Below are 10662 nucleotides of genomic sequence, written 5' to 3'. Positions count from 1 at the left end.
AGCAAGAGGCACTTCAGGAAACACCAGTTTAATAATGTCTTTAACCTGCCTGTAATTGACCTCCGAATTGAAAGGGAGAAACAGTATTAAAAGCCCGCGGCAGGCGATTATAGTTCTCTGCTAGTTGCACCTGCTATACATCATTTCTGATCAGACCTGGGTCAGCATAAACCACAGCGTTTTTCTTCCCCTTGTAAAAAGACTGAGGTCTGTGTACAGTAGAGAATGGCTCCGCTGCTGGATGGGGCGATGGGCTCTGTGCTAGATTGGATTCTTGTACAGTGTATACTGCTGCCTTGGGTTTTCATACACATCAGAAAGCCACAGTGTTTGCCAAATTGAGTTTCTTCTTTAGATATAAAGAAAGAAAAAAAGAATAAGGATAAGAAGCCAGAATATTTTGTACATTTTGAGATAGCTGGATCTTTGGGATGTATTAGAATTATTGTAGCATGCTATCCAAACTACATCCTCTGCATAAAGGAGCACAGTATACTGCACCTGTAGATGCTTTCAAAGTATAACTTACTGTACTATCACTTTATTTCTTTCAGTTAAACACAGGAAAACACACACATGCTTACAATTGCAATCAGATGGCAGAACACTGACTTAAACACACACCATCTGGCTGCATTATGGAATCCAAATGACATCTGATTTATGCCTGATCTCAGGGAGCAAGTCATTACCCTGCGATCAATTTACTATCAATTTGTCAAGTTGTTCAAATTTTCCACATAAATCTAATCATATTCATTCACATTTGTGTTGCGAGTAAACGCCAGAGCTCCACATACAGTCAATTACACCAGCACCGTGCAGCTCTGCACAGCCAGCACCATACAGACATCAGCTGCTCACGAACACTGACCAGCAGCCAGCAGCAGCTTGCTGCAGCATCAGTGTTAGCTAATGTCCACAGACACTGCTCCAGTTTAATTAATACTGGAGCGATATATCCAGTCATCCTGAGCCACCTCTCTCTCGTCTCCAGGTGCCCTAAACCCAACATCCCTGCTCAATTCTGCCGCCCGCTATGGCAGAATCAGGCGCAGGTGGACGTGAGCATGTCATTGAGTTTTTAATATGTTGCAGGAGGGGATTAATCTAGGGCAAACAGCAAATAAATGGAGACGGGAGTGCGCGGGGACTTAAGCACTAAGGCTAGGGTGGCCTGTGACAGAGCAAAGGGTGCGTGTTTGATTGTAATTACCGTCGTGCTTTGAGCCCTCCTCAAGAGTCAGAGGGTTGAGGTAGGAGGGGTGTGGGGTTTGATTGAGGATGGGATGGAATGAGGGATGATGGGAGAGGTGGAGTGTAAGCATGTGTCCATATGCTGCTGGGATGGTGGGAATCTCCAAAAGGAATTTTCACCTTGGCCAAGTCTCCCCAATGCCTCAGGATGTTGTCCAAGGTTGAGCAGAGTGACGAAGACCGACACACAGACACAGAGGAATAGTAGGAGAGGCATCACGGCTGCCCGACTCTGTTTGCCAGAAAACAAATCAGAAATTAAGCAGTTATGAGCACTGACAAAATTATGACATCCTAATCAACCACCCAATGATACAGACTGCTGGGTGGTGATGGTGTAACTTTCTCCTCTACATCCTCTTCCTCCCACGAGTGAAAATGGAGTCAGTATTTTGACACTGCACCACTCAATGATGCTAAAGCTACTGATAATAACAACATCAAAGTAATGACATTCAGATATATCGAGAGTAGGGATTTAAGCCTCTTGACATTCAAAAACACACTTGACATTTTCTTCAATGTGCCGGGTGACAAGCTGCTTTATGTAATGAGTCAATGCCATTTCAGAGACATTATAGATAGATAAAGATAAAAAAGGGTATTTGACCATACACACACATGAGTTAATCATCAACACTCAATACAACACTTTCAGAATAACAACTCAATCGGAGATATTATGGTGCAGCTTCTGACTTTCTTCAGTTTGGGTTCTAAAGCCCTACTCGCAAAGGACCAGGGGACCTCATGTGATTTCAAAATTACCCCCCAATGTCTGTGTTTCATGTGGCGCATTAGCACAGGTTTGCCCCACAATCTCTGTGTTTGGTGAAATACGGTACGTAATTTGCGGTGGAAGTTTTACTTGACAAATTACAGACATGGCAGATTCGCACAGGATTAAGATCACAGACGATCTCTGCAATTATTACAAATTACTAGGTCCTCAGGTAATACTAGTCCAGGGCGAATAGGGCTTAAGTGAGTTAAGTCTGTTGCTTGTTTTGTTGAGTTAAGTACAAAACTATGTCTATACAAGCACTGTCTATAACATTAAAGGCCCACACCCACACAGGTGGTTTAACTTATCATGGCTATTTAGACCTCTGCTCAGGTTGAAGTTGGGTGGAGCTAGTCACCGAAATCCCTATCCTAATAAAACTGGTAAAGGTGTTGTGCCACCCTAATCAGGTGCAGGAAAACTAATGGGGAAATGAGGGAGCTATCACCTACAATAAGTGAAAACACTTGTGTGGGTGGACCAAGGGTGTGTAGCGCCTGTAATAGCTGAGCAACCAGCTGTCTGCAACGCGTTATGAATCCCACTGCTGTTTTTGGCAAAACGGTGTAGCTTTCAAGCTGTAGGATTGGCCAGGCCTTCATGCTTGCGTGAGGTACCGGAAACCTGATTTGTTCAGGACCTATCCCCTGACCAATGGCCTGACCCTAACCACTTGAGGTCGATGACTAACTTCAACCATCTGCCTAACCACTCAGCTGCTGCGCAGGGCGTGTCAAGTCAAAATAAGCAGTGGGATTCATAATAACGCATCTGCAACAGTTGTGGCATCATGAGGAACATAAAGTATATCACATTAGTGCTGATCGTGACACTCAACAGTAAGGGGATCTTCAATGTAAAAAATAATTTTGCAAGTCAGATTGATAATTCTCTTTGGGTGCATTGCTACAAGTGACCCTTTCCACATTACACACGGGCATTTTATGAAGCCTACTGGTATCCTAAGTGCAGCATTAAGGTTTCTTTTGTCCATGTTATAAACACAGCCACACTGGGCTCTGTTTAATCTTTGTGAACTGAACATAGAATTACTGTAAAAGTCTTTGTGAATCGTCATTTGTCCGGCCCATCATCTGAAACCAGTGTGGCTTGGGGTGACCTCACAGGAAAAAAAACAACTCCACTATAATAAGGTTACAACACAGTCAAACACAATCAGTCAAACACAAAGGTCCCCTCATTTGCCCTTCCACGGATGAAGATGTTATTTTATCATTACACATCATTTATGAATAGCAACTGTAGTCAAAAGTAGTACAAAGATAAGTAGGAGTGAAAAAGTGTTGCTTGGGAACTCTACATAAATAGATGGAGCTCTTCTACATAAATTCCGATAATAACAGAAAAAGTAAATACAGACATTGTTCTGCCAATGGTTGTCCAATCTGTTATTAATGCCTAATGCCCAGTGAAAGGCATTCTAGCCAATACCAACACGGCTGGCTCGATACTGTACAAACACAGTCATCCTGTCGGCAATGCTGAGAGCAACAGAAGGGACAACACAGGACAGGTGGTGGCTACATGTGATTCATTGTTCCTGTAAGAAAGCACAAGTCCCACTGGTGGCCAATCTCTCCTCCCTCTCTTTTCTCTCCTTCACTCTCTCTCTTCTTCCTCTCTCATCTGTCTCTCCTCCTTCTCAGATTAGGTGTGAAGAATAATTAGCGGGTACTGAAGAGCCCCGGGTGGACTGGATACTCATGGGAGCCTGGTCACTTTCTCCATCACCAAATGTCCCTGGCAACACAGCTAACAGTGGGCCATGTTGTATTGTTAATGAGAGTGCTGTTGCAGTCACGTATGTGTGTCTCTGTCACTGATGTGACTTTGTGTGTGTGTGTGTGTGTGTGTGTGTGTGTGTGTGTGTGTGTGTGTGTGTGTGTGTGTGTGTGTGTGTGTGTGTGTGTGTGTGGTCACCGTATGGAACAGGTTTTTGGCCTAGCTTAAGATCTGTTTGTTCCTTGCCACTGTGTAGAAAAATACAAAGCTCTATTGGAAAAGCATTAGATGACTGATAAAGACACATAAATGGTTTGACACAAAGGGGCTCGCAGATTCAATCGCTGTCTCCTCAAAGGTAAACACGCTCAATAAGAGGAGTCAATTAGTGCTATGAAAAAAGACAGACACTTCATAATAGTGGCAATTAGTTTGCTCATATTATTTTAGCTTCTTTCAACTTTCTTCTGTTTGACATAATTACATCTGACGTGGCTGTTATAACAATTTGATGACAAACATTCCAGCAAGAAATGATCGGAAGAACTAACACTGCCTCATAATTTGGTGAGAAACCTTTAATTTTCCTTGTTTGAACTGGACACGTTATGTAAAAACCAAAGAGGAATACGGACAAATTATAATCTTTACTTGATTGGTGTATTCCTTATTCTAGCAGTTATGCACTAACTGTTAATGAAGTGAGCTACTTCTCTAAAACAAAATTAAACTAACTTCATAATGTCAATCTACAGTATTTTAGGTAGAGTTAGTGATATTGGAGGAACACAATGAGATGGTGGAATTAAATGTCTCCTATGCTTGAAGGCTTTCTTTAAGAAATCCATCTAGCACAAGTATGCATGTCTATTGCCAGCGAAGATCCTGACAACAGACATGCTTACTGCCTACATGCATAGTTAGGGCTTAGTCTTGTGCTGGAATCAGACATTTGTCTTTCAAGATGGTCATTATGTCAGATTAGGTGATAATGGTTCATTAAATTATTGTGTTAAATGGCCAAGAGGAATGTCAGACTACATGTTGAACCCCTACCAATCATAGATTGAGGTCTTTTACAACTTGCATGATTTGCAAAGTTGATAGAGATAGAGAGACATTTTTGGGATCAGAATAGCCAACATCCACGCCAGCAGCTCTGTGAGACTACACTTTGTCACAATAATGCTTTAAGCTACTGTAATGTCAGCATTGTTGGTTGGACCCACACAAGCTAATGTACATTTCCAAGCATTGTAAAGCTCTAGCACAGCGGAGATTTCTGCTGTGGTCTGAAATAAAACAGCTGAGGATCACTGACGCTCGCGCAAAACACGGACAAGTCGTGTACATGGATGTATAAAAACAATAGCTCCGATGTAATGTAATGTCCCCTGCTGGAACTGCTCCCCCTGCGACCCGACACCGGATAAGCGGACAAAGATGGATGGATGGATGGTAATGTTAGTAAACTACTTTTGCCATGTTGCTGTAGCTTCTCTGCTACATTTATTTGGGGGCTAACATTAGCTTCAGAGTACAGTATAGCATTATTTAATGTGGAGTAACTGGTAGTTTAGCTCTCCACACTTTCCAAGTAGGTTGCCTTACACTGGTAATAAGCAATATGACAACGTGACAATGTGATGTTTATAAAGGAACTGGCTTGTTTAATAGAAAGTTCAGGAGGTTTTTGGGGTGACAAGATGATATATATCAGAGTTAGTCTCAAAGAAAATTGACAAACTGAAACTTGCTTCAGTTGAAAAATTATCTTTTTAACTGACGAACATCATATTTGTAATCCATGGCTCAAGTCAAACAGGATCGAAAAATTATTTGTCTCTCCCCGTTCACTACCATGCATATTTTTTCCAAGTGAGGTCCCATGAGGTCCACCGGCCTCTCTATAAGCTCACAGCAGGTAAAAAGTCATGGCTTAGAGGTCCATTACCACCACCATATGGTCTGGAGTCCCTACACTTTCATTTTGAACTTTCTCATCAGTCTCACTCGGGAGCGTCGAAGACAAGTGTGACACCTAGTGGTAACTTTCGGTAAACTGGTCCGGTGTTTGGCTTGATATCAAACTGGTCTGAATGTTTTTACACCAGCTCAAGCCTAGTCGATATGCTAGCATGGTCACAATAAATAAAAGTCACAATGACAATGTTAACATGCTGATGTTTAGCAGGTAGCCTATAATGTTTACCATGCCGATTATCTTAGTTTAGCTTGTTAGCATGCTAACATTTGCTAATTAGCACTAAACACAAAGTCCAGTTTAGGTTGATGGCAATGTTTTTTGTTTTGCAAGTATTTAGTCATAAAAAAAAGTATTGGACAAATTGAAACTTTGTCTAGATCTTAATGCTAAATGAGTAGGTCAGGGGATGACAACATAGTAATCCATCCAGTATTTGTATTGATTTCACTCCACTGCAAATGTCAATCTACTGGTGGTGCTAGATGAAAAGTCGGGATCAACTATGTCAGTAGGATGGATCCACTGCGGGCCATAGCTATTTGTACCTAATGTTATAGCAATCAATCCAACAGTTATTGAGATATTTCACTCAAAACCAAAACTGTCAACCTCATGGTGTTACTAGAGGTAAAGTAAGAGGATCACCAAAGTCTCTAGGATTCATCCTCAGGGAATCACCAATTTGAATACATAGTTTCATGGCAATCCATCCGATAGTTGGCGAGATATTTCAGTCTGGACTAAAGTGGTAGATTCACTGACTGACTTCATGCCAGCCTGTTAGGTTGACATTCAAACAAATATCCAACAAACATTGGTAAACCAGGCTAAAAAAATATGAAGGCAACAACCATCTAATTTCATATCAAGCTGAGGAGGAAGCACTTGGCCTGTTCTCCAGATGGCACGAGGAAACAGAGGAGACGGAGCTTTGCAGTTGCAACCATACAGATGAGTGGAAAGCTGTGAGTCTGTATAACGTTGGTGGGGGGTGTTCCTGACACCCTGGCACGACCCATAATCGGCTTTCCTCAGTGACAGCATGGTGCCCATAGGAGAGTACTGTCTGTCTGTTTCTTTTACACACACACACACACACACACACACACACACACACACACACACACACACACACACACACAGTACAAATACATGTGCACACACACCTGGCTAGAAGCACAGGGGGTCTTACACCGCCAGCTGTAGAGCAGGATACACACTGAGCTGGAGAGGAATCCACAAACACATGTGCATGCAAAATATGAACACATAAAACAGCATCTAATCTACATGAGATGCATTTCACGTGTGTGTGTGTGTGTGTGTGTGTGTGTGTGTGTGTGTGTGTGTGTGTGTGTGTGTGTGTGTGTGTGTGAGTGCATGGGTGTGTGTGTGTGTGTGTGTGTGTGATGATAATCATCCTACACACGTTTGAGAACTGAAGCCTTGAAAAACAAAACATATATTTCGAGTCTCACACTGTGAGGCTTCATCACACCACCTGCACACAGCAGCAATTGTTATTAAGGGGACGGACGCACATACACATGCTCACATTTACCTCACTCACACACTGTCATACACAAAGTAATCTGGGCATCACATAGAGGTGTAGACAGTTGCAGCAGACAGTGGGGCCTGTCATTCATACAGCCATGGGGAGTGTGGCTGGGCAGAGACCTGGAGACATGCAGGGAAAAGCTATTGAACAGAACAGCAAGGAGCGAAAGGCTCCCAGACGCTGCTGCAGCCCCTGACCTTTCTCACCAGTTTACATCGCCAGAGGCTCTCTAACCTGCAATTGCAGGATTAGTTCCTCAATGTCAAAATGTTATTATATAACTGAAAATAAACACATATAGACGTTGTTACTGAGGATAACATAAAGAAATTGTATGATGTTAAAAAGTTATGTCATTTACATTATGTCACAGGGAAACTGTCTCTTGTTTTATAACAATAATTAGGATTTCCTCAACTTTCCATTACCTGCCTGAATCCACCTGCACCGTGAAAGTTATTTCCTTTGTCGACCTGTGGAAGTCACTAGTCTCTGTGTCCGACAGCCCCATGAATAACTCAGGACTGTTATCTGTCCCAACTCACCCGGGGACACCGCAGGGAGGAAACAAATGTGAGGGCCAGCATGCATCAATAAAGACCAAAAACATGAACGACTTTTAAGGGGAGGCAGAGGTGAAACTACTTTGGCCTTTTAACATCCAAAGCAGGTACTGAAGGAGACAATGATGGTCTGAGAAACATGATACATTATTTTGAATTCTGTGTTGTAAGAAACAGCATTTCTTAATCTATATTAGTCCCCATTTGATGAATAATGACTCTATCAGCTTTCAAGTTTATTTTCATCATTGACAACAATGTATTTTTAATCTTCTACCCAGATTAAAAATACAGGCAAACAGGTTACTGGGAGTAATCAGGTTTAAGCAACAGACAATTGGGCAAATATACAGTACAGGCCAAAAGTTTGGACACACCTTCTCATTCAATGTGTTTCTTTATTTTCATGACTATTTACATTGTAGATTCTCACTGAAGGCATCAAAACTATGAATGAACATATATGGAATTATGTACTTAACAAAAAAGTGTGAAATAACTGAAAACATTATATTTAGATTATTCAAAGTAGCCACGCTTTGCTTTTTTTGATAACTGCAAACCCTTGGTGTTCTCTCAATGAGCTTCATGAGGTAGTCACCTGAAATGGTTTTCACTTCACAGGTGTGCTTTGTCAGGGTTAATTAGTGGAATTTTGTCCCTTATTAATATAAAAGCAAAGGGTGGCTACTTTAAAGAATCTAAAATATAAGATATGTTTTCAGTTATTTCACACTTTTTTGTTAAGTACATAATTCCATATGTGTTCATTCATAGTTTTGATGCCTTCAGTGAGAATCTACAATGTAAATAGTCATGAAAATAAAAAGTAAACGCATTGAATGAGAAGGTGTGTCCAAACTTTTGGCCTGTACTGTATGTGTTTGCGTTTTTGCAAAGAGTTAGATGAGAAGATTGATTCCACTCTCTAAACTAAAGTAAATATGTAGCTAGCATAGCATTAATACTTGAACAACCAGCAGATATTTGGCACACAATCCATGTAAAACTGCAACTTGTTACACAAACTAGATAAAATATGTTAATTAGTAAGATAGGCAGGATTATTTTTAAAACTTTGAACAAAGCCAGGCTAGCTCTTTTACCCTTTTTCGGTCTTTATGCTAAGATAAGCTAACCTGCTGCTGGCATTAGGTATCCATCCTTACATTTCACTCTCAACAAGAGAGCAAATAAGCGTGTCAAAAAAAGTTAAACGATTTCTTTAAGGCAGGAAACCCTCACTTTATTTTCTAATTATTCATGACAGGATACACTGCTGCTAAGTTATGCTGCCGCATTGATTTCACAGCCACACTTTCCCAGTCTGAAGCCCATAGATCATTCACTGAGTGCATGTTAAAACCCTATTAGAACTCCAGTTACATTTTCATGGCAAAGAATCCAGGTTTCTCCAGCAGCAATCTAGTGACTTGGTTTCTTTCATCATTTACCCCAATTAAGAAAAACACCAAGTGCTCTAAATTTTCTGAATGTGTAAAATGACCATGACATTATAGTGAACTGAAAATACACTATTGAATGTGTGTAAACTGTTGGACTGAGCAATTGACATAGTCTAAAAAGTGTGATTGTCTGTCATATTTTGAATATACCTTGTTCTGAAATCCTAAATAACATCAACATCTAAGACAGTGACATTAACTGTAACTGCACATGTAAACTGTCTGCCCTTTGCAGCCAAACCACAGCCTTAACATGTTTTTTTCATTAGAGAAGCTCACTTGAAAGCAAAATACATATATAAAAAAAATTCAATAGTCATGGTGGGTGTATGTGTTGTGCATTAGTGTGTATATATGTATTAAGCTTATCCATCCTGAATGAGTTTGCTCTGTCAGGTCTGTATTCTTAATGAACCGTAGGGGAACCACATCACTCGCTTGCACTCCAGTCACCACTGTGCAAATGTCCTCTAGCTGCTGCTGCCAAGGTAGAACCAACCACGCAATGACTCTTATTCATACCTGCTCCACATGATGTGTGTATGCTGCATCTGTGTTACAATTGGCCCACATAGCAGTCGGTAGATACATATGTACACTCTCTAGCGCTCAAGAGGTAATTGCCTGCCTGGTGGTGACACTCGTATCCCTCAATCCTTGAGGTGATGAATCTTAAAGAAATAGGTAAACAAACCCATGTCTCTGTCTTTTAAAGCTGTCTATCTGTCCTTGTTAAGAAGCACAGTTCTTTTAAATGGACAAACGAGGGAAAAAAAAAAATGCGGCTGACATGGGAATAGATTCCTATTGACCAAAAGCAGAACGCTCTTTTCCTTTTTGCTTTGCTGTGGAGTAGCCATCCACAGCTAGCTAATGCGTCATACATCAAGCCTATCACGTCTGACTGGAGATCGCTTGTTACAGATATGATGAAGAGTTGCAGTGTAGCCACATTAATTAGGAACGCATCACTGGCAAACACTGAGGAGGTGCTTTTCTGTGCCTGTTTGTGCCTGTTTGTGTGTGTGTGTGTGTGTGTGTGTGTGCATTTGCACACATGAGCTATTAATATATAGATATGTGTGTGCACGGCTGTTGAAGAGAGTGTGTGTATGTGTGTACAAGCGCTGCATGGAGGGGGAGACACTCCGAGAGTAAAGCCATGACTTTGGTTAACACTAAACACACCACTGAGAGCTCATTAGAGCTCTCTCGTCTCCTCGCTGCACTGCTCTGGTGACGGGGCTTTAGCTCCAGCCATATTTGGCATCCAGTAACAAGCTAATTAGCGGCTAGCACTC

This window comes from Perca flavescens, chromosome 4 (genome assembly GCF_004354835.1).
Source record: "Perca flavescens isolate YP-PL-M2 chromosome 4, PFLA_1.0, whole genome shotgun sequence".
In the NCBI taxonomy this organism is placed as follows: domain Eukaryota; kingdom Metazoa; phylum Chordata; class Actinopteri; order Perciformes; family Percidae; genus Perca; species Perca flavescens.
Note: the sequence above shows the minus strand (reverse complement) of the source record.